This window comes from Canis lupus, chromosome 25, assembly GCF_048164855.1.
Source record: "Canis lupus baileyi chromosome 25, mCanLup2.hap1, whole genome shotgun sequence".
Lineage (NCBI taxonomy): Eukaryota > Metazoa > Chordata > Mammalia > Carnivora > Canidae > Canis > Canis lupus.
In genome coordinates, this window is record NC_132862.1 from 21,769,019 (window position 1) to 21,790,773 (window position 21,755).

The 21,755-nt window shown below is 37.3% G+C and overlaps 1 protein-coding gene and 1 pseudogene across 6 annotated transcripts in view; one reads left to right on the forward strand and one right to left on the reverse strand.

The window, feature by feature from the left end:
- The window catches only part of RASSF8 (Ras association domain family member 8), a 124,061-nt gene that overhangs the window by 63,649 nt on the left and 38,657 nt on the right, over positions 1–21,755 (reverse strand). For 4 of the 6 annotated variants that reach the window (XM_072798605.1, XM_072798603.1, XM_072798609.1 and 1 more), the window contains exon 2: positions 19,647–19,746. The exons of 1 other annotated variant lie outside the window; for it this stretch is intronic. The gene's annotated coding sequence lies outside the window, so the exon portion shown is untranslated. Of the gene's footprint in view, positions 1–13,045; positions 13,159–19,646; positions 19,747–21,755 lie in introns of those variants that run through there. One more of the 6 variants, XM_072798606.1, reaches the window with a different exon arrangement.
- The window catches only part of LOC140617122 (large ribosomal subunit protein uL1-like), a 49,289-nt pseudogene continuing 34,754 nt past the window's right edge, over positions 7,221–21,755 (forward strand).

Here is a 21,755-nt window from a genome sequence, read left to right on the forward strand (position 1 = left end):
AACTGCGCGCCCAGGAGAGTGCGCCGAGCCCCCTAAGGGCTGCAGCGCGCACGGCGGGACCCGGCGGGACCCGGAGCAGCTGGAGGGGCTCGGGCGGCGGCTCCGCGGAGGGGGCTGCGCAGCCCCGGGAGCAGCTCGGAGGGGCTTGGACAGAGGAAGAGGCTCCGTGAGAGGGGGCTGCGTGGTTCCAGGAGCAGCTCGGAGGGGCTCGGGCGGCAGCTACGCGGAGGGGGTTGCGCGGCCCGGGAGCGCGAATCCACCAGCGCAGGCTCCGGAGCACAGGGCGCCGGGACACAGCCCAGGATCCCGCCTCCCCCGGGACAGGCAGAGGCCGGGAGGGCCCAGGACAGCGAGGACGCTCCTGCCCCAGCTGAGCAGATCAGCGGCCCCGCCCAGAGCCTCCAGGCCCTGCAGACGGAGTTCCTGCCGGAGCTGAATCCAGGTTTCCAGAGCTGCCCCGCCACTGGGGCTGTTCCTCCTGCGGCCTCACGGGGTAAACAACCCCCACTGAGCCCTGCACCAGGCGGGGGCACAGCAGCTCCCCCAACTGCTAACACCTGAAAATCAGCACAGCAGGCCCCTCCCCCAGAACACCAGCTAGACGGACAACTTCCAGGAGAAGCCAAGGGACTTAAAGTACACAGAATCAGAAGATACTCCCCGGTGGTTCTTTTTTTTGTTTGTTTTTGTTTTTGTTTTTGTTTTGTTTTGCTTTTTGATTTGTTTCCTTCCCCCACCCCCCCTTTTTTTCTCCTTTCTTTTTCTTTCTCTTTTTCTTTTTTTCCGTTTTTTTTTCTTCCCTTTTTTTTCTCTTTCTCTTTTCTTTCCTTCTTTCTCTCCTCTCTTTTTCTCTTTTTCCCAATACAACTTGCTTTTGGCCACTCTGCACTGAGCAAAATGACTAGAAGGAAAACCTCACCTCAAAAGAAAGAATCAGAAACAGTCCTCTCTCCCACAGAGTTACAAAATCTGGATTACAATTCAATGTCACGGGATCCCTGGGTGGCGCAGTGGTTTGGCGCCTGCCTTTGGCCCAGGGCATGATCCTGGAGACCCGGGATCGAATCCCACATCGGGCTCCCGGTGCATGGAGCCTGCTTCTCCCTCTGCCTGTGTCTCTGCCTCTCTCTCTCTCTGTGACTATCATAAATTAAAAAAAAAAAAAAAAAAAAAATTACAATTCAATGTCAGAAAGCCAATTCAGAAGCACTATTATACAGCTACTGGTGGCTCTAGAAAAAAGCATAAAGGACTCAAGAGACTTCATGACTGCAGAATTTAGAGCTAATCAGGCGGAAATTAAAAATCAATTGAATGAGATGCAATCCAAACTAGAAGTCCTAACGACGAGGGTTAACAAGGTGGAAGAACGAGTGAGTGACATAGAAGACAAGTTGATAGCAAAGAGGGAAACTGAGGAAAAAAGAGACAAACAATTAAAGACCATGAGGATAGATTAAGGGAAATAAACGACAGCCTGAGAAAGAAAAACCTACGTTTAATTGGGGTTCCCGAGGGCGCCGAAAGGGACAGAGGGCCAGAATATGTATTTGAACAAATTCTAGCTGAAAACTTTCCTAATCTGGGAAGGGAAACAGGCATTCAGATCCAGGAAATAGAGAGATCCCCCCCTAAAATCAATAAAAACCGTTCAACACCTCGACATTTAATAGTGAAGCTTGCAAATTCCAAAGATAAAGAGAAGATCCTTAAAGCAGCAAGAGACAAGAAATCCCTGACTTTTATGGGGAGGAGTATTAGGGTAACAGCAGACCTCTCCACAGAGACCTGGCAGGCCAGAAAGGGCTGGCAGGATATATTCAGGGTCCTAAATGAGAAGAACATGCAACCAAGAATACTTTATCCAGCAAGGCTCTCATTCAAAATGGAAGGAGAGATAAAGAGCTTCCAAGACAGGCAGCAACTAAAAGAATATGTGACCTCCAAACCAGCTCTGCAAGAAATTTTAAGGGGGACTCTTAAAATTCCCCTTTAAGAAGAAGTTCAGTGGAACAGTCCACAAAAACAAGGACTGAATAGATATCATGATGACACTAAACTCATATCTCTCAATAGTAACTCTGAATGTGAACGGGCTTAACGACCCCATCAAAAGGCGCAGGGTTTCAGACTGGATAAAAAAGCAGGACCCATCTATTTGCTGTCTACAAGAGACTCATTTTAGACAGAAGGACACCTACAGCCTGAAAATAAAAGGTTGGAGAACCATTTACCATTCGAATGGTCCTCAAAAGAAAGCAGGGGTAGCCATCCTTATATCAGATAAACTAAAATTTACCCCAAAGACTGTAGTGAGAGATGAAGAGGGACACTATATCATACTTAAAGGATCTATTCAACAAGAGGACTTAACAATCCTCAATATATATGCCCCGAATGTGGGAGCTGCCAAATATATCAATCATTAACCAAAGTGAAAAAATACTTAGATAATAATACACTTATACTTGGTGACTTCAATCTAGCTCTTTCTATACTCGATAGGTCTTCTAAGCACAACATCTCCAAAGAAACGAGAGCTTTAAATGATACACTGGACCAGATGGATTTCACAGATATCTACAGAACTTTACATCCAAACTCAACTGAATACACATTCTTCTCAAGCGCACATGGAACTTTCTCCAGAATAGACCACATATTGGGTCACAAATCGGGTCTGAACCGATACCAAAAGATTGGGATTGTCCCCTGCATATTCTCAGACCATAGTGCCTTGAAATTAGAACTAAATCACAACAAGAAGTTTGGAAGGACCTCAAACACGTGGAGGTTAAGGACCATCCTGCTAAAAGATAAAAGGGTCAACCAGGAAATTAAGGAAGAATTAAAAAGATTCATGGAAACTAATGAGAATGAAGATACAACCGTTCAAAATCTTTGGGATGCAGCAAAAGCAGTCCTAAGGGGGAAATACATCGCAATACAAGCATCCATTCAAAAAGGAAAGAACTCAAATACAAAAGCTAACCTTACACATAAAGGAGCTAGAGAAAAAACAGCAAATAGATCCTACACCCAAGAGAAGAAGGGAGTTAATAAAGATTCGAGCAGAACTCAACGAAATCGAGACCAGAAGAACTGTGGAACAGATCAACAAAACCAGGAGTTGGTTCTTTGAAAGAATTAATAAGATAGATAAACCATTAGCCAGCCTTATTAAAAAGAAGAGAGAGAAGACTCAAATTAATAAAATCACGAATGAGAAAGGAGAGATCACTACCAACACCAAGGAAATACAAACGATTTTAAAAACATATTATGAACAGCTATACGCCAATAAATTAGGCAATCTAGAAGAAATGGACGCATTCCTGGAAAGCCACAAACTACCAAAACTGGAACAGGAAGAAATAGAAAACCTGAACAGGCCAATAACCAGGGAGGAAATTGAAGCAGTCATCAAAAACCTCCGAAGACACAAGAGTCCAGGGCCAGATGGCTTCCCAGGGGAATTTTATCAAACGTTTAAAGAAGAAACCATACCTATTCTCCTAAAGCTGTTTGGAAAGATAGAAAGAGATGGAGTACTTCCAAATTCGTTCTATGAGGCCAGCATCACCTTAATTCCAAAACCAGACAAAGACCCCACCAAAAAGGAGAATTACAGACCAATATCCCTGAATAACATGGATGCAAAAATTCTCAACAAGATACTGGCCAATAGGATCCAACAGTACATTAAAAAAATTATTCACCATGACCACGTAGGATTTATCCCTGGGACACAAGGCTGGTTCAACACCCGTAAAACAATCAATGTGATTCATCATATCAGCAAGAGAAAAACCAAGAACCATATGATCCTCTCATTGGATGCAGAGAAAGCATTTGACAAAATACAGCATCCATTCCTGATCAAAACTCTTCAGAGTGTAGGGATAGAGGGAACATTCCTCGACATCTTAAAAGCCATCTATGAAAAGCCCACAGCAAATATCATTCTCAATGGGGAAGCACTGGGAGCCTTTCCCCTAAGATCAGGAACAAGACAGGGATGTCCACTCTCACCACTGCTGTTCAACATAGTACTGGAAGTCCTAGCCTCAGCAATCAGACAACAAAAAGACATTAAAGGCATTCGAATTGGCAAAGAAGAAGTCAAACTCTCCCTCTTCGCTGATGACATGATACTCTACATAGAAAACCCAAAAGTCTCCACCCCAAGATTGCTAGAACTCATACAGCAATTCGGTAGCGTGGCAGGATACAAAAATCAATGCCCAGAAGTCAGTGGCATTTCTATACACTAACAATGAGACTGAAGAAAGAGAAATTAAGGAGTCAATCCCATTTACAATTGCACCCAAAAGCATAAGATACCTAGGAATAAACCTAACCAAAGATGTAAAGGATCTATACCCTCAAAACTATAGAACACTTCTGAAAGAAATTGAGGAAGACACAAAGAGATGGAAAAATATTCCATGCTCATGGATTGGCAGAATTAATATTGTGAAAATGTCAATGTTACCCAGGGCAATATACATGTTTAATGCAATCCCTATCAAAATACCATGGACTTTCTTCAGAGAGTTAGAACAAATTATTTTAAGATTTGTGTGGAATCAGAAAAGACCCCGAATAGCCAGGGGAATTTTAAAAAAGAAAACCATATCTGGGGGCATCACAATGCCAGATTTCAGGTTGTACTACAAAGCTGTGGTCATCAAGACAGTGTGGTACTGGCACAAAAACAGACACATAGATCAGTGGAACAGAATAGAGAATCCAGAAGTGGACCCTGAACTTTATGGGCAACTAATATTCGATAAAGGAGGAAAGACTATCCATTGGAAGAAAGACAGTCTCTTCAATAAATGGTGCTGGGAAAATTGGACATCCACATGCAGAAGAATGAAACTAGACCACTCTCTTTCACCATACACAAAGATAAACTCAAAATGGATGAAAGATCTAAATGTGAGACAAGATTCCATCAAAATCCTAGAGAAGAACACAGGCAACACCCTTTTTGAACTCGGCCACAGTAACTTCTTGCAAGATACATCCACGAAGGCAAAAGAAAGAAAAGCAAAAATGAACTATTGGGACTTCATCAAGATAAGAAGCTTTTGCACAGCAAAGGATACAGTCAACAAAACTCAAAGACAACCTACAGAATGGGAGAAGATATTTGCAAATGACATATCAGATAAAGGGCTAGTTTCCAAGATCTATAAAGAACTTATCAAACTCAACACCAAAGAAACAAACAATCCAATCATGAAATGGGCAAAAGACATGAACAGAAATCTCACAGAGGAAGACATAGACATGGCCAACATGCACATGAGAAAATGCTCTGCATCACTTGCCATCAGGGAAATACAAATCAAAACCACAATGAGATCCCACCTCACACCAGTGAGAATGGGGAAAATTAACAAGGCAGGAAACAACAAATGTTGGAGAGGATGCGGAGAAAAGGGAACCCTCTTACACTGTTGGTGGGAATGTGAACTGGTGCAGCCACTCTGGAAAACTGTGTGGAGGTTCCTCAAACAGTTAAAAATAGACCTGCCCTACGACCCAGCAATTGCACTGTTGGGGACTTACCCCAAAGATACAAATGCAATGAAACGCCGGGACACCTGCACCCCGATGTTTATAGCAGCAATGGCCACGATAGCCAAACTGTGGAAGGAGCCTCGGTGTCCAACGAAAGATGAATGGATAAAGAAGATGTGGTTTATGTATACAATGGAATATTACTCAGCTATTAGAAATGACAAATACCCACCATTTGCTTCAACGTGGATGGAACTGGAGGGTATTATGCTGAGTGAAGTAAGCCAGTCGGAGAAGGACAAACATTATATGTTCTCATTCATTTGGGGAATATAAATAATAGTGAAAGGGAATATAAGAGAAGGGAGAAGAAATGTGTGGGAAATATCAGAAAGGGAGACAGAACGTAAAGACTCCTAACTCTGGGAAACGAACTAGGGGTGGTAGAAGGGGAGGAGGGCGGGGGGTGGCAGTGAATGGGTGACGGGCACTGGGGGTTATTCTGTATGTTAGTAAATTGAACACCAATAAAAAATAAATTAAAAAAAAAAAAAAAGAATTACCACTCACTGAAAGCTGTGATGAAGGTTAGTATTTTTTAACAAGAAAGCATTTTAAGTTATAGTATGTACGTTGTTTGTTTAGACATAACGCTATAACACACTTAATAGACTATGGTGTAAATATAACTTTTACATGCGCTGGGAAACCAGAAAATTCATTTGACTTGCTTTATTGTGATGTTTGCTTTACTGCAATGGTCTGGAACCAAATCTGCCATCTCTCTGAGGTATGCCTATGCCATAAATGCAACCGTTATATAAGCAGGTATGTAAATGCAGGTATATTGATGCAGGTATATTGACTCAAATACTACAAGGGGGACTGCTGTCTATGACATGGTTATTAAGCTGGGGAACCACTCTTTCAAATACTGAATTAAATATGATTTTCCCTAATTTCCATAATAGTTACATTCCTGGAAAATTCATTATATATTAAGACAATGCAAAAATGCGTTGTGTATATATGTAAAGAGTTATGTTCAGTTGTGGTTTTTCAATAGGGAAACAGTGTGCCATTTTAATATTACTGTGTGGAATTGTCCTGTGCACTGCTGGATGCCTGGCATATCTGTTACCCATTCACTGAATGCCAGTAGCATTCTTTCAATCACTGTGATAACCAACAATGCTCTCACAAATTTCCTAAACACTCCTGATGGTGGAACTACTCTTTCTTAGAAACACTATTAGAAATATAGTCTCTAATGCAACAGAATCTCTTGATTCTGTAGTTTAATCAGAAGAAGCATGAACAACATACTGAAAAGCACAAAGTGCCATCCATTTTGAGTGTGGAAATTAAACTTAGGAATATTCTGGTATATCCACTGGTTCTTGGCCAGATAGTCCCCTTGTCCTAACATGTTGGTGAGCCTGGCTTTCTTGTGAGATGGGGATGGGATTATGATAGCCAACAACTATGCATATCAAATTATTACACATAATTTGAAACCTAGGGCGGCTGCTATGTAAATCCATTTTGCAGTAGAAAAAGACAGGGGAACTGTATGTGTACAGCAAAGAACACAGACTGATTAGGAATTAAAAGCTATGGGTTGTAGGAGATGTATCCATCTATTTAACAGATCTTTATCTACTGGCTAGGCATTGGGACCACAAAGATGAGTGGAAGAGTTTCTCCCCTAGAGAAGATGTCTGTCTTAATGGAGCAAATCAAATCTCTTTTTCTGGCTACCATGAGCAGCAAAGTCTCCCACGACACCCTGTACGAGGTGGTGCAGAAGGTCCTCCACAAGAACCAGCACAAGCACTGGAAGTTTCTGGAGACAGTGGAGCTACAGATCAGCCTAAAGAACTAGGACCCTCAGAAGGACAAACACTTCTTGGGTACCATCAGGCTTAAGTCCATCCCCCGCCCCAAGTTCTCCAAGTGTGTTTTGGGGGACCAGCAGCACTGTGATGAGGCCAAGGCAGTGGATATTCCCCACGTGGACATTGAGGTGCTGAAGAAACTCAACAAGAATAAAAAACTAGTCAGGAAGTTGGCCAAGAAGTATGATGCTTTTTTGGCTTCGGAATCTCTGATCAAGCAGATCCCATGAATCCTGGGTCCAGGCCTGAATAAGGCTGGCAAGTTCCCTTCCTTGCTGACCTACAATGAGAACATGGTGGCCAAAGTGGATGAAGTGAAATACACCATCAAATGCCAGATGAAGAAGGTGCTATGTCTGGCAGTGGCTGTTGGCCACGTGAAGATGACAGATGATGAGCTCATGTACAACATCCCCTTAGCTGTCAATTTCCTAGTGTCATTGCTCAAGAAAAATTGGCAGACTGTCCCAGTACCTTTACTAAGACACAGTTTAATAAATCCTAGTGCTACAATCAATCAATCAATCAATCAATCAAAGTAATTTCCAAGTAAAAAATAAAAACTATAAATAAATATATATATATATATACACACACACACACACACACACACACATGCTATGGTGTAGTACAGGGAGAAAACAAAATGAAGCAGGCAAGATGGTACTAGAACTAAGTCACTCATATGACACTATTTTAGTTTTCACCTGAGGATATAAATATTACTATATGAAATTACTATTTTGTTAACAGTAAAAATCATTATTTATATTTCTACTTCTCGTATAATAAAAAATGGAGTATACATTCAAACAATTCTTGGAAGCAAAATGGAATAGAAATGGCAGTTAATATCAGCATGTTTTTTCTGAAAGCATTATTTGCTGTACAAAAAAAAGCAATTTTTAATTATTTCATCCCTCACACAATTCATTTTGACAAGGTAAAATTTGCAAAGAATTTGCACAGTAAAATTGTTTGGTGGCCATCCAACAGCTCGCAGGAGAAAATGTTAACAAAATGAACGGAATGTTAAATCAACCTGGCTGGAAACAGTATATATAGCTTTTAATGTTATCTATATATATCTAATTTTTTAAGTGGGAATATCTTAAAGTAGCAATATCCTTTTGAAGAATGAGAATATGTTAAATATTTAATTTCTTGAGATTACAGAGAAACTATCAAGAATAAAGAATGTGAGTAATTTTTCTCCTTACAGAGGTATCTGAAGTTTAGGTTGCTCCAAGTCATTAACACTTCTACTTCTCCAACTAGAACTTTATCTGCTTATAATTTTGATCCTTTCAATACAATAAAATCCAGAGCCCCAGAAAAAGTTGCTTATATCAATTAGAATAAGAATTCTGTTTTTTAAATTAGTCCTCTCCTTCCCATCCACATTCATATTCACACCTACTTGTACTTGTTAAGATCCAAACAAATCATGCTTCTTATGTGCCTTTCTAGGCTTTGCATATGCTATTTCCCAGTCCATTTTCAAAGACTTTCTCCCTACTCCCTAAATACCTATTCACCTTTAAGCACTTAAATGGTATCCTTCTTAACCTCTGCACAATCTTCCCCATGCTCCCATCACACCTTCATTCCACTACTGCATAATTTATGACAGGACTAAAATCATTTACTACCTGTCTGTCCCCCATAGACTCTCTGTAAGCCTGAAGACTGGGCAATACCAGGTCTGAACAGATTTGCTAATGAGAGAACTATGGAAGATAATGGTGAAAATGCTGTGGTCATTTTGCAAAAGACTCAAAACTTGAGGTCTATTACTTCCTCCAGTTTTGTGTTTTAAAAAATTTATTTAGGGCAGCCCCGGTGGCTCAGCAGTTTGGTGCTGCCTTTGGCCTGGGGCCTGATCCTGGAGACCTGGGGTTGAGTCCCAGGTCGGGCTCCCTGCATGGGAGCCTCTGCCTCTGCCTGCCCCCCCCCCCCGTCTCTGTCTCTCATGAATAAATAAGTAAAATCTTTAAAAAAAATAAAAATAAAAAATTTATTTATAAATCATAAGAAAATTAAATTTGGTATGTATATTACCAATTATTCTATTAATTTTCAAGGTTACAGCTAGATAGTTTTTCCTAAGAAAGAAATGCATCTCTGTAGCTGATGTACAAAACAAAGGCCTTTGATTCACAGTCTTTTTTTTTTTTTAATTATTTATTTATTTATTCATGAGATACACAGAGAGACAGAGAGGCAGAGACACAGGCAGAGGGAGAAGCAGGCTCCATGCAGGGAGCCTGACGTGGGACTCGATCTTGGGTCTCCAGGAACAGGCCCTGGGCTGAAGACAGTGCTAAACTGCTGAGCCACCTGGGCTGCCCACACACACAGTCTATTAAATGCATAAACATTCATATTTGAAATATTTAAGAACAAATCTTCCTATTTAGACTATGCATCATCCAAAAGAATAGGAAAACACAAAGGAAGAAAAACATACCAGAGGAGAATTTATAGGAAAAGCAGTTGTGGTTCCTGAACACTACAATTCATGCCTTTCGATGTTAAAAAAGTGCTTAATTGAAGCAATACAGACCAACTCTCCTGTGAGAGGAACTGACAAACACCTGTGTAGTTCGTTATGACTACCACCTACAATGTCCAACCAAATGCACTATAAAGATACATTAAGGAGGTGTGAGAAGTAAGTCCATAACACAGCTATACACAAAACTTATCCATCAGGACAGCTAAGGAAATTTGCAGAGACGGAGAGGGGAATTAACAGGCGTCTAATTTTCACATATATAATATGTTTTACGAGATCACAATTTCATTTAACCTTTACAGCCACCCTTTGAGCTAGTTAATGTTAACTTCAATTTAATGAGTAAGGAACTAAAACTCAAAAAGATGAATGTGTCCTCACTTGTCCTATATCCTCACTGTCTCACTTAATGACCTGTGTTCCCTAAGCATGAACCACAAATAAGGCACTATGGGTATAACCCTGAGTGACCACTCATCCTGTTTGCCTAGAATAGCAACTGTTCACATTGTTATCCCAGCATAAGATGTTTCACTCTCCAAAGTATTTACTTTGAACAATTACATAGTTTCCACAGTATGGAAGAATGAAGGTCAGCTAATATAAAAGTATATCTAGCCGAAGTCTGTAACAAAATTGAAGCATTCGGGAAAGCACCACTCTTTTAATAAAAATGATTAGCATATATTGAATAATTAGCATATATTGAACTTCGTACATGCTAAGACCATTACATGTACAGTTGACTCCCTGAAGTTTGAACTGTGTGGGTCTACTTTTCATGTGTATTTATTTCAATAAATACAGTACAGTAAATGTATTTTCTCTTCCTCATGATTTTAACATTTTCTTTTCTCTAGGTTACTTATTGTATGAACACAGTATATAATACATATAACATATAAAATATTTGTTAACTGTTTGTTATTGATAAGGCTTCCAGTCAACAATAGGCTATTAGTAAAGTTTTTGGGGAGTCAGAAGTTACATGTGGATTTTCAACTGCATGGAGGTCAGCACCTTTAACCACAGCACATTAAGAGTCAGGTGTATAATTTAATCTTACCTAACATCTGAGTAAGAAAACTGGAGTTTAGAGACTAAGCAGTCAAGTTCACACAATTAATAACAGGATAAACTGACTTGTACCCTGATTGATGAGTCCAGATGATACATGGCAGTTTTTGACAGCTTCTGGAGACATCATGGAAGGAAGGGATAAGGATGAAGCCAGAGTCTAGAAAGACTTATCAAGGTTGCCCTTCCTGCAATATGAGTCTCTTTCCTCTAAGTTCCAGGTCTTTGGTTGTTTCTACTTAATGGTGTGTGTGTGTGTGTGTGTGTGTGTGTTGTGTTTTCACAGAAACCATTGAGAGAAAAGTTTAATCCTAGGCAAAATGAAGACTATCCAGAGAGGCAAGTCAAAGACCGATGAGGGGATGCTTGCTGGAGGCAAAAAGATTCTAGACTTAGCAAGGTCATGAAGAGACTTTCATAAGCTTTGAAACTGGAGGTTTAAGACTAGTTTCCCTAAATTTCTAAGGAGTTGAATATACTCTGGTTGAAATGTGGGAGAAAGGAAGAGTGAAAGAGGAAAGAGAGAGTGTGCAAGTTCAAGAGTTGCTATAACATAGTATCACCTGGCAATAAAAACGGTGTTTCCTATCTGGTATGAACCTTCTTACTTGGTGAGGCTATATATTCCCTAAGGGCAGAAAATATGGACTCCATCCTATTCTACTTTTATGACTTCCATGAGGTCCACTTTAGATAAAAGAAATTGGCTTTGTAAAATCAGAAGGAATGTTATAGTATCATTACTACTTCAGTATTATCTTAGTAGCATACAAGAACAAAAATTGATTTTGTATTTTGGCCCTGTCTTTTTTTTTTCAAAGATTTTATTTATTTATTCATGAGAGACACAGAGACAGAGACAGAGAGAGAGAGAGAGAGAGAGAGAGAGAGGCAGAGGGAAAAGCAGGCTCCATGCAGGGAATCTGACGTGGGACTCAATCCCGGGTCTCCAGGATCATACCCTGGGCTGAAGGCGGCTCTAAACTGCTGAGCTACCCAGGCTGCCCAGCCCTGTTTTCCTTTTTCTTTTTTTTTTTTTTTGTATTCTCCCTACCACATTCAGGTGGATAGGAGATATAGGCACAATTCAATTTATAGGGACAGAAACCAGGTCACAGAAAATGATAGTCATTGGTGCAATCAGGAGTAGACTCAATCATAGTCTCATGCATATTAAGTAATTACATACTATCATTATTTTTATATACAAATTCAGCCAAATGGAATAAATATTCACTGAATTCCCACCAATTCAGCATGCGGTTTGATAATCGTATCTGCTTTAAGATTATCCTGGTGATTAAAGGAGTGAACCTGAAAAGAATCTTGTGTAATACACATACACACACAACTATTGTTGTAAGTTTAAAAAAGTATAAATATATGTTGTAGGTACACATTTTCTGCAACGATATCCAAGAAACTGTTAAAAACGGTTACCTTTAAGTACAGGAAATACAAAGAGGAAGAAGGTAATCTTGTTTTTCACTTTATACCTTCGTGTACATTTTAAACTTAATTGTATTACTTTTTTCTTAAATGAGCAATTTTTTTAAAAGATTTTATTTATTTGTTCATGAGAGACACACACAGAGAGAGAGAGAGAGAGAGAGAGAGAGGCAGAGACACAGGCAGAGGGAGAAGCAGGTCCCATGCCAGGAGCCTGACGTGGGACTCGATCCCAGGCCTCCAGGATCACACCCTGGGCTGAAGGCGGGGCTAAACCGCAGAGCCACTCGGGCTACCTGAGCATTTGTTTTAAATATATAAGGACTGATGCTTTGCTAAAAAGCTCTTTTCTAGAATTTCAGAAAAACAGAAGTTATCAGATATGTCAGAAAAGCTACTTTTAGAATCAAGCATGGTCTCAGGAGAAAATTAAACAAATCTAAAAAATCTGAAAACTATTATGACAATGTTAAATCAAATTTTATTTAAACTTCAAGGTGGTTCATCTGTCATTAAGTGAAACTCTTTAACGACATGCTTCCTGTTGCTGGAAACTGGCCACCACGCTCACCTCATGGATATGTGACTTGTGATGAGACAGGTTCAATGCTATGCCAGGACCTTTTCAGGGCCTTAGGCACCAAAGGCCAAAGTTTTTTCTTAGTCACGAAGGAGAGGTGGTACCTGCAAATCCGTAATTATTGGAAAAAACAAGTCCACTGTTAAAAGCTGTATTCAGGAAGTACAGCACAAAAAAATTAAACAAAGTTAATACTTAAGGCTTCAGAGGTACAGCATCTCACGCTAGGTATACTTCCTAAGAACTATTAAGTTCCTTGCCCAGGAACTTAAAAAAAAGTCCCCATGACCTTGCTAAGTCTTACATTTTGTTGTGAACAAAACAGTAGAGTCAATGGGGACGGGGAGAGAAGGGGAAATAATCAAATGGCTACAGAATTAAAATAACTGTCTTAATTCTCCCACTTAATCCATAAAAACTTCAGTAAGTTTGATTCAACATCATTGGCAATCAATATTTGAACATTTAAATTGCTGTGGCACTTGATACATAGGCACGGGGGAAAGGGCTAAGATTTAAACAGCAACACACTGCTCTTTTTCTCAGGGATCTTGGGCCCCACACTCCCAGGAGGCATAATTACCAGATGCACAGGTATATACCACAGTCTAATACGAATGCTAGTCACAAGTCTGTTCAGCCCTAACCAGAGACTCTGATGATTCTCTCGTTATTTAATTCTGTATATAACCTATCTCAATAAATGTCTTGACCATAATTTTTTTAAAGAAGATATATAATGAAATCCTAGACTTTTGATCAACCTTAGATTTTTAGAAAACTAAATCTATTTTCAAATTTCTGATTATAAATGTATTTGTTTTAGAGGATCTATAATAATAATTCTTATTATTTTGCTCTATGACTTGGATATAACCATCATTAACACTTTGCATATTGCCTCATTTATTTATTTTCTATGTAAATACACTTAAAAATACAAGGTTATAGTTTATATCTATCCTGACATTGTTACTTTTTAGGTTACTATCATTTTTCCATTTCATTAAATAGTAAAAAAAAAAATTATCTATAAATAAGCAGATAGGTAGTTAGGTAGATTCCATTACTGGCTGCTACACGGTCTACCCTGTAGTTGCAATATATGAGCATTCTGATCTATCTTCTCTCACAGCCAACATTATTAATTACAATTATCTATGTTACATTTTACACAAAGGTCACTTATATATGTCTCATGCACATTTTTGAATCCTTAGTGATATGATATACCAAATATGACATTCCTTTATTAAGCGCTAAGCCTGAACAAATCTTTAGGTCTATATCTGTTTGCATTCTTTTTTAAACAATTTACTGAGAACAATCATCTAATTTTTAAATTAAATAATGATTATTACTGATTTGAACTAACTATATATGGTATTAACTATTTTTCTCTATGTATCTATCACAGGGAGAGATAATAAATATTTTTCCTCAAGTGATTGTTGCCTATTTGTGACCTGACATTTGTGAAATTTTTTTAAATTATATATATGAATTTTTCTCTTTTCAACCTTTGCTTTTATATTTTAATCCATCCTTCCCCAAGTCCAAGATTATTATACATTATCTTCTAATATATTTATTATTGTATTTTTCTATTCATTATTTGTAATGACATTCTTACCAACACAAGATTCTTGACTTTCTATTCTGTTCCAAGTATTTTATCAACATTATACTATTTTTTTTTTTTAAGATTTTATTTATTTGAGAGAGCAGGAGCAGGGAGGAGAGACAGAAGCAGACTCCCCACTGAGCAGGGAGCCTGATGCGGGGCTGGATCTCAGGACTCCAGGATCATGACCTTTGAAGGCAGACGCTCAACCCACTGAGCCATACAGGCGCCCTGACATCATACTATTTTTAGTTAATATGTATCATTATAAGTTCTCCATTATTCTTTATGTAAACATCTCTTGGCTCTTATTTATTCTATAAAAATGAAATTTAGAATCACTGACCTATGAAAAATTCTGAGATTTTGATTAGAATTACATTAAATATACAAATATGAAGACATGGGAAATAATTAATAAACTGCCTTGCTATCTAGAATCACTGGGTCTCTGCATCTTCAGAATGGAGTTTAAGAGTTTCCTGCCCATGGGCCATTCACATTTCTTACAGAGTTTAATCCTCAGCATAAATTTTTATTGCTACTAGGAATGGACTCTTTGTTTTTTAATTTTTGAACTATTACTACTATGTAAACCATGATATTTACATTACAGTGGAATTTTACTACATTAGTTTAAGTATTCTGGGCATTTTTATTATCTGCAAATAATTTTGTTCTTGCCAATAGTTCTCTCTCTTTTTCTGTTCTTAATACAGTGGCTGGATATTTCATAGTTAATTTAGATAAGTAGTGATGACAGCAAGTATGATGCTAATTCTAATAGGAGATAAAATTCTAGGGTTTCACCATTATTAGTATTTTGGTTATCGACAGCTTGATTCCTAATTTGTGGACACTTCCCATAAAATATTTATAGTAAAGATCTTTAAACAGTGAGATAATAGGTGATTATATTTTCCTTCAAATTTTGTTGATTTATATTTTCTAAAAAAATTATCCATTTGATTAAGAGTCTCATACATATGTAGAAAAGTGTCTACAAAAGTATTACCATTTGTATCTACAGAAGTTATATCCAATAACTGCTAATTTTGTCTTTTATGTATATTGTTAGACTAGACACAAACTCTTCCAATTTGTTTTCCAAGTTTCCTAAAATGAATGGACACATACCTTTATCTCCTTATTTCTCTTAATATTTCTTGTTTAAGTAGAAATGTTTTTAACTCCAAATTACCTTGATTAGTAATCAGTATCTTGCAGAAAGCAAGAGTGAAGCAAACCCTAAAAGTTTTGTTATTAGAAACAACATTCTACTGTCCTTTGTGAAAGAGAGCATAATCTAAAAATAATGCCGATATAAATTTCTCAAAGTAAACTTACTCTAATTTAAATGATACCTCATCCTTTTTACTTAAATACATTCATTTAAGTAAAAGATGCCATAAAATAAATATATTAACAATTTGATATTAGGAAAATCCTAACATTCCCAAATCAGAGTTCCATGTAAATCAGATTCCAATACTCATAGTATAAAAACTTGCATGTTAACAAATGTGTATGGCAATGTGTTCAAATCCTTATCAAATTCCTTTTTTTCATATTTTATTAAGTAACCATTAGACTGAACCTATCTTTTCATCTGAAATAGTTAATTTGAGATACATTATCAGAAAATGCCAGTTTCAAATATAAACAGCTAACTTTTCATTTTTACTCTACCAGGGAAATTTCAAAGTGCTAAAAAATACAAGCTGCTACTCATCTGCTAAAAACAGAAATGAAATAATTAGATCACGATGGCTCCTTTCTCAGAGGGGAAAAAAAAAAAGATGAATGCAACTGGAATGTTTATTGTCACTGAAATTCTTCAGGCCTGGATTCCAAGTATGGGTTTGATGCAGGTTACTATGACAACTTAAATTACAGAAACTGTCCCCTCTTCTACTAAGTTTTTTTGCCAAGAGATCATTTCGAGTCTCCTAAAATCTGTGTGCATGAATTACCTATAATAACAAATATTTCTTTGTAAGTTTTATTTAGAAATGCTCCCATCTAAACCATTAAAACTAAGCATAAACATATAAGAAATAAATCCCACAAATCTACATGGGGCAGAAAACCTAACCTGAAAACACGAACATACACACACACACAGCTTAAAATATAAAATGTTGAGAGTATTTTGAAACTACTTCCCACTACCTGAAGCACAAGATACAACCATCATAAGCTTCACTACAGAAACTATGGGAAATTACTTACAAGGCAGTTTGGAAAAAAGATTATAGAGCTTAGTCCTGTTTATCATTTTTTCCCCTCTATTAAATGCCTCTTACAGGAAGGCACCAGAAAACGGGGATGGGAGAAGAATGCAGTCCTATTGTGAATAGAAGTAAATAAATAATATGTAAAATCTTATTTTGTTTTATGTAATTTTTTTTACATAAAATGGAGCTTGAAAGTTCCCACATAGCCTCAAATTTACAAACATAAAAAAAAGATGCCTTGTAATAAGTAAAATGTGAATTATTCTCTATCATTCCCTAAAAGAATAATGGCTCAGGAAAAACTGCATCATTGTGGAGAAATTTAGTAGAAATATTCTGATTGTAAGACATTAAACACTTAAAGTTGCTTCATAAAAAAAAAATAATAAAATTAAGGTACTTTCACAGTGTAGCAATACTGAGAATTCAAAGCTAGTTTTGTTGCATCAAAGTTAACATGCCTAAAATTAGATGCTTCATTTCAAAAAACTTTAGGGAACTCACATACCCTCTCTTTCAATGACTAAAACGGGTTAGTTCAGTAACTAGCAAGAGCAAAACAGTTTTATGTATGGCTATACCACACCCAGGAACTGTTCATTTATTTAAAACAGACAAAACTTCATTTAAAAAAGGAAAGCAAGGTAGTATGCTAAGGGAGTCTCTTTGCACTTGAAGTCAAGAATCAAAGGCTGATAATTTTTAGTATACTAAACATTTGAGAAGAAACAGCAAAAAATTAACTCTGTTAGCAACAAACTCTAGGCAACTCCCACATCTCCTACCTGTATGAGGAGAAAACTAGCAGTGTTCAGTGTTTGTTCTAAAAGAAACAAAAAAATTGAAACATTCAAACCCAAGTGTGTACAATCTCTAAACATTAAATCTGAACCCACAATTCCTCTTGGTGTAACTTTTACTTAAACCCTCCTAAATAGAAAATAATGTAATGAAAAGAAAAATTTACAGAATAGCTTTACCAGTGATGAAAGCTAAATCTAAAATTTCAGTGATGACACAATTATGGAGAGAACTATAGTAAGTGGGACTACATAATACATTTGTTCCTTACTTTTCTTCTTTAGACTATAGTACAAATAGCAGGGCTGAACTAGAATTTTTCAGCTCTTACACAGATATAACAGAATTGCTCTATTAGAATCAGACTTCTGCTTTCAATCCATGTATTTTTGCTAATGCCACAAGCAATGCAACAGAGTCTTGAACCAGTGAGGATATAGACTTGTGGTTTTAGGAATCCATTTCCCTCCACATAGTTTAGTAATTACCACAAGGCTCTATGGTTACACTTTTTATTTCAAGAGGGAATTTATTTATGTAAGACCTTCAAAAATCATCATTGAGGCAAAAATGTAAGCACATAAGTTTTGCAAATGAAGGACTAAGGAATTTACAAGACGGTGTGCTGGTTGGTGCCCGTAAGAGTTTATTCACCTGTAAAATGTGAACAGTTTATTCACAAGTGATTCACATGCTACAAACAAGGTCAAATTATTTTCCGAGACCAAGGAGTCATTTTAATGTTCAAGAGAGAATACACATCAAGCATACAAAAAGTGAAAATTAATTTTTTTGTATATTCCCACCTCAAGAGACTTTGTGACCTCCTTTACCTAATGAAGTCAATTGCACTACTTATGGTATGGAAGCTCAAACTAAAAGCTATTTCAGACTTATCAAGACCTTCTAACCTTTACTTAGAAATACTTTTCTGCTTTAAAAGATGCTGCTATCCAATGATTGATGAATGGATACGGCATATACCTCATGCCTTCTTTATCTGTATTTATATAATTTTATATATAAATTTATATATATACATACATAAAATATACACAAAGCAGTATAAATATATATAAATACACACACACACACACTAGAATATTTAGAATATTATTTAGTCACAAAAAAGAATGAAATCTTGCCAATTTGCAATGGCATGGATGGAGCTACAGAGTATAGTGCTAAGTGAAATAAGCAGTCCTAGAAAAATAAATACCCTATGATTTCACTCATATGTAGGACTGAAGAAACAAAATACACAAAGGGGATAAAATAAGAGAGAGGGACAAAGCAAGAAACACACTCTTAATTATAGAGAACAAACTGATGGTTACCAGAGGAGAGGGGTGTAGGGATGGTTTAAATAGGTGATAGGGATTAAGGAGTGTGCTTGTTCTGAAAAGCACAGGATGATGTATGAAAGTGTTGAATTGCTGTATTGCACCCAGAAATGAATGTAACACTGTATACCAACTGGAATTAAAACTTACACTTTAAATAAATAAATAAGCTAATTAATTTTTTTTAAAAAGGCTGCCAATTTAAAGTACAAGTAGAGTAATGCTCAGGACACCTAAGAGTGGTGACATATTAATTTGCAAAGATTTGCTTCAGACTTCAGATTTGAAATATAAAGCATGTTTCATAATGCTATTAGTGTCAACCCAAATTTGAACCTAAGGTTTATATTACACTGGCAAAGGATACTATTGCTAATTAAACTTTAGCCTTATCTAAATATAGGCCTTATAAATGGTGATTCTTTTTTTTTTTTTTTTTTTTTTTTTATAAATGGTGATTCTTAAGAGTTGACCGGTGAATACAACCTTTGAAAGTTTTCCAAAATTTTCAAAAGATGTTTTTAAAATGTCACTTTAAGTGATACTCTTCTAGGATATATGCAAGGAGTACAAATTTTCAGACTCACCTTACCACATGCTGGAGTCCCCAAGTGGGAGGAGTGTTGAGGTAGTCTTGAGGAAGAGTAGAGCACCAGACAGGTATTCTAGGAAGAGCTATACAGGCACCTGAAAAGGTACACAGTGTTCTCTTACAGTCCTGGCTAATTTTTATCTTAAAAATGCTAAACCACCCCACTTTAACTTATAATCATCAAAGAGCAAAATACATAAGCTTTAGCTTCAAAAGTTTTCCCAAGAAGAATTTCTCCTCCCCTCTCTGACCTTCCCCTCAGTCATCTGAACTGCCATACTTGTGGGGTGGGTTTGTTTTCTGTTTGGTTTCAATTAGCATTTTTGTGCCATTGAAAAAAAAGGAATCTCAGTTGTTTCTGAAAAAGTTTGTTTGATGGGCCCATGGTGTTCTAGGAAAGACTATGTGCCTTCTTTTTCTCCTGACCAAAGCTTCCTGCAAGACCACAGTAATTTCTTGAAAGCAGTTGAGCAGTTAGACGTTTGGAAAACTGCCTAAAGTCAGGGCCTAAAAGTGACGTTGAAGGAGAGATCTCAGGTTTTCAGTCTTCAAAAATAAAAACCAAAACATGCCACACTTTTCTTTGGTGAGTAAAAATTATTACCACTAGCTAACCCCAGAAAGAGCATAACTTGGCACCAGTTCTCTTGACCATTCTATTGCCTAATGCTGTGAGAATGTGAAACTCTGCCATTAGTTATAAAGAAAGCCTAAGAAAGAAATCTTGGCCGCAAGGCGGGAATTGACGCAATTCAGATGTCTGCCCCATTCAGACTATGCCCTTAACAGATGTTTCTGCATTTATTTATAGAAAGGTTTACTTTAGTAACAAGACTATCTTCTATCATCTACTTTTTTTTTGCACACCAAGACGCTTTTATTATCAATAGAAAAAAGCATCAAAAAACTTAAAATCCTTAAAATCTTAGTATGAAATATCAAATTAAAGTATACAGTTCAGAAAGAACCCAAATCTGATGCAAGGTATCAGAAAACATATAAATTTCAAACACAACTGAGGAAGGGGTAAGTTACCTCAAAATTTCCCCTTCCATAGCTGGGCTTCCCCTATAAGGCTACTATACCTCTGAATGGAGACAGTGTCTCTCAGTCTGGTTAACAGACTAATATTTCATATAACTTAATAGTTGTATAAAAATATCCATTTCTGGATTATTTTTTACATAGTGTTATTGCTGCAGTGCAAAATACAGACTAATATTTCATATAACTTAATAGTTGTATAAAAATATCCATTTCTGGATTATTTTTTACATAGTGTTATTGCTGCAGTGCAAAGATACATTAGTGCATGCTCCAAGTTGTAAAAGAGAGAGAGAGCAGCATTCACATTAAAATTTCTCATGAAGGGGATCCCTGGGTGGCTCAGCGGTTTAGCGCCTGCCTTCAGCCCAGGGTGTGGTCCTGGAGTCCCAGGATCGAGTCCTACATCAGGCTCCCGGCATGGAGCCCGCTTCTCCCTCTGCCTATGTCTCTGCCTCTCTCTCTCTCTCTCTCTCTCTCTCTCTGTGTCTCCCATGAAAAAATAAATAAAATCTTAAAAAATATGTATTTCTCATGAAAATAAATAAGCTTTAAGCGAACTAGATATCACAGAATTCCTGTTTCATCATTTTATGTCAGATGGGTTAGAGTTCAACTAGACCTATCTACCTCCTAAAGAAGCTAAAAGAAAGACACATATTTAAGGCTCATGTGTCTTGGTAAAATAAAAGAGTCTGTCCATGGAGCATATCATCCAAAAAGCAAGAAGAGTCAGCCCTGTTGGAAGAGAGCACTGGAAGATGAATTAAAAACCATGTGAGAATGGCTAAATAGACTAAGCAGCCTAATTCTCACCCATGGGCCTAGAAGCTATCTGGAATCTAGCCTGTTTGGAAAAGGGATTCTTATTTACTTAAATAAAAAATTTCACTTCTTACCCATCTTTTCTTCTTTAAAGCCTCATCTTTCTTTTCAGTTTTGTTTTGAAAAAATCTTTTGAAAGTGGAAAGTGGGCACTTAAGAAGGAGTTTCTAAAACTGATATAATCATTATCTTCTTTTATCCATAAAATAAGGTTATCAATACTAGAGCCAAACAT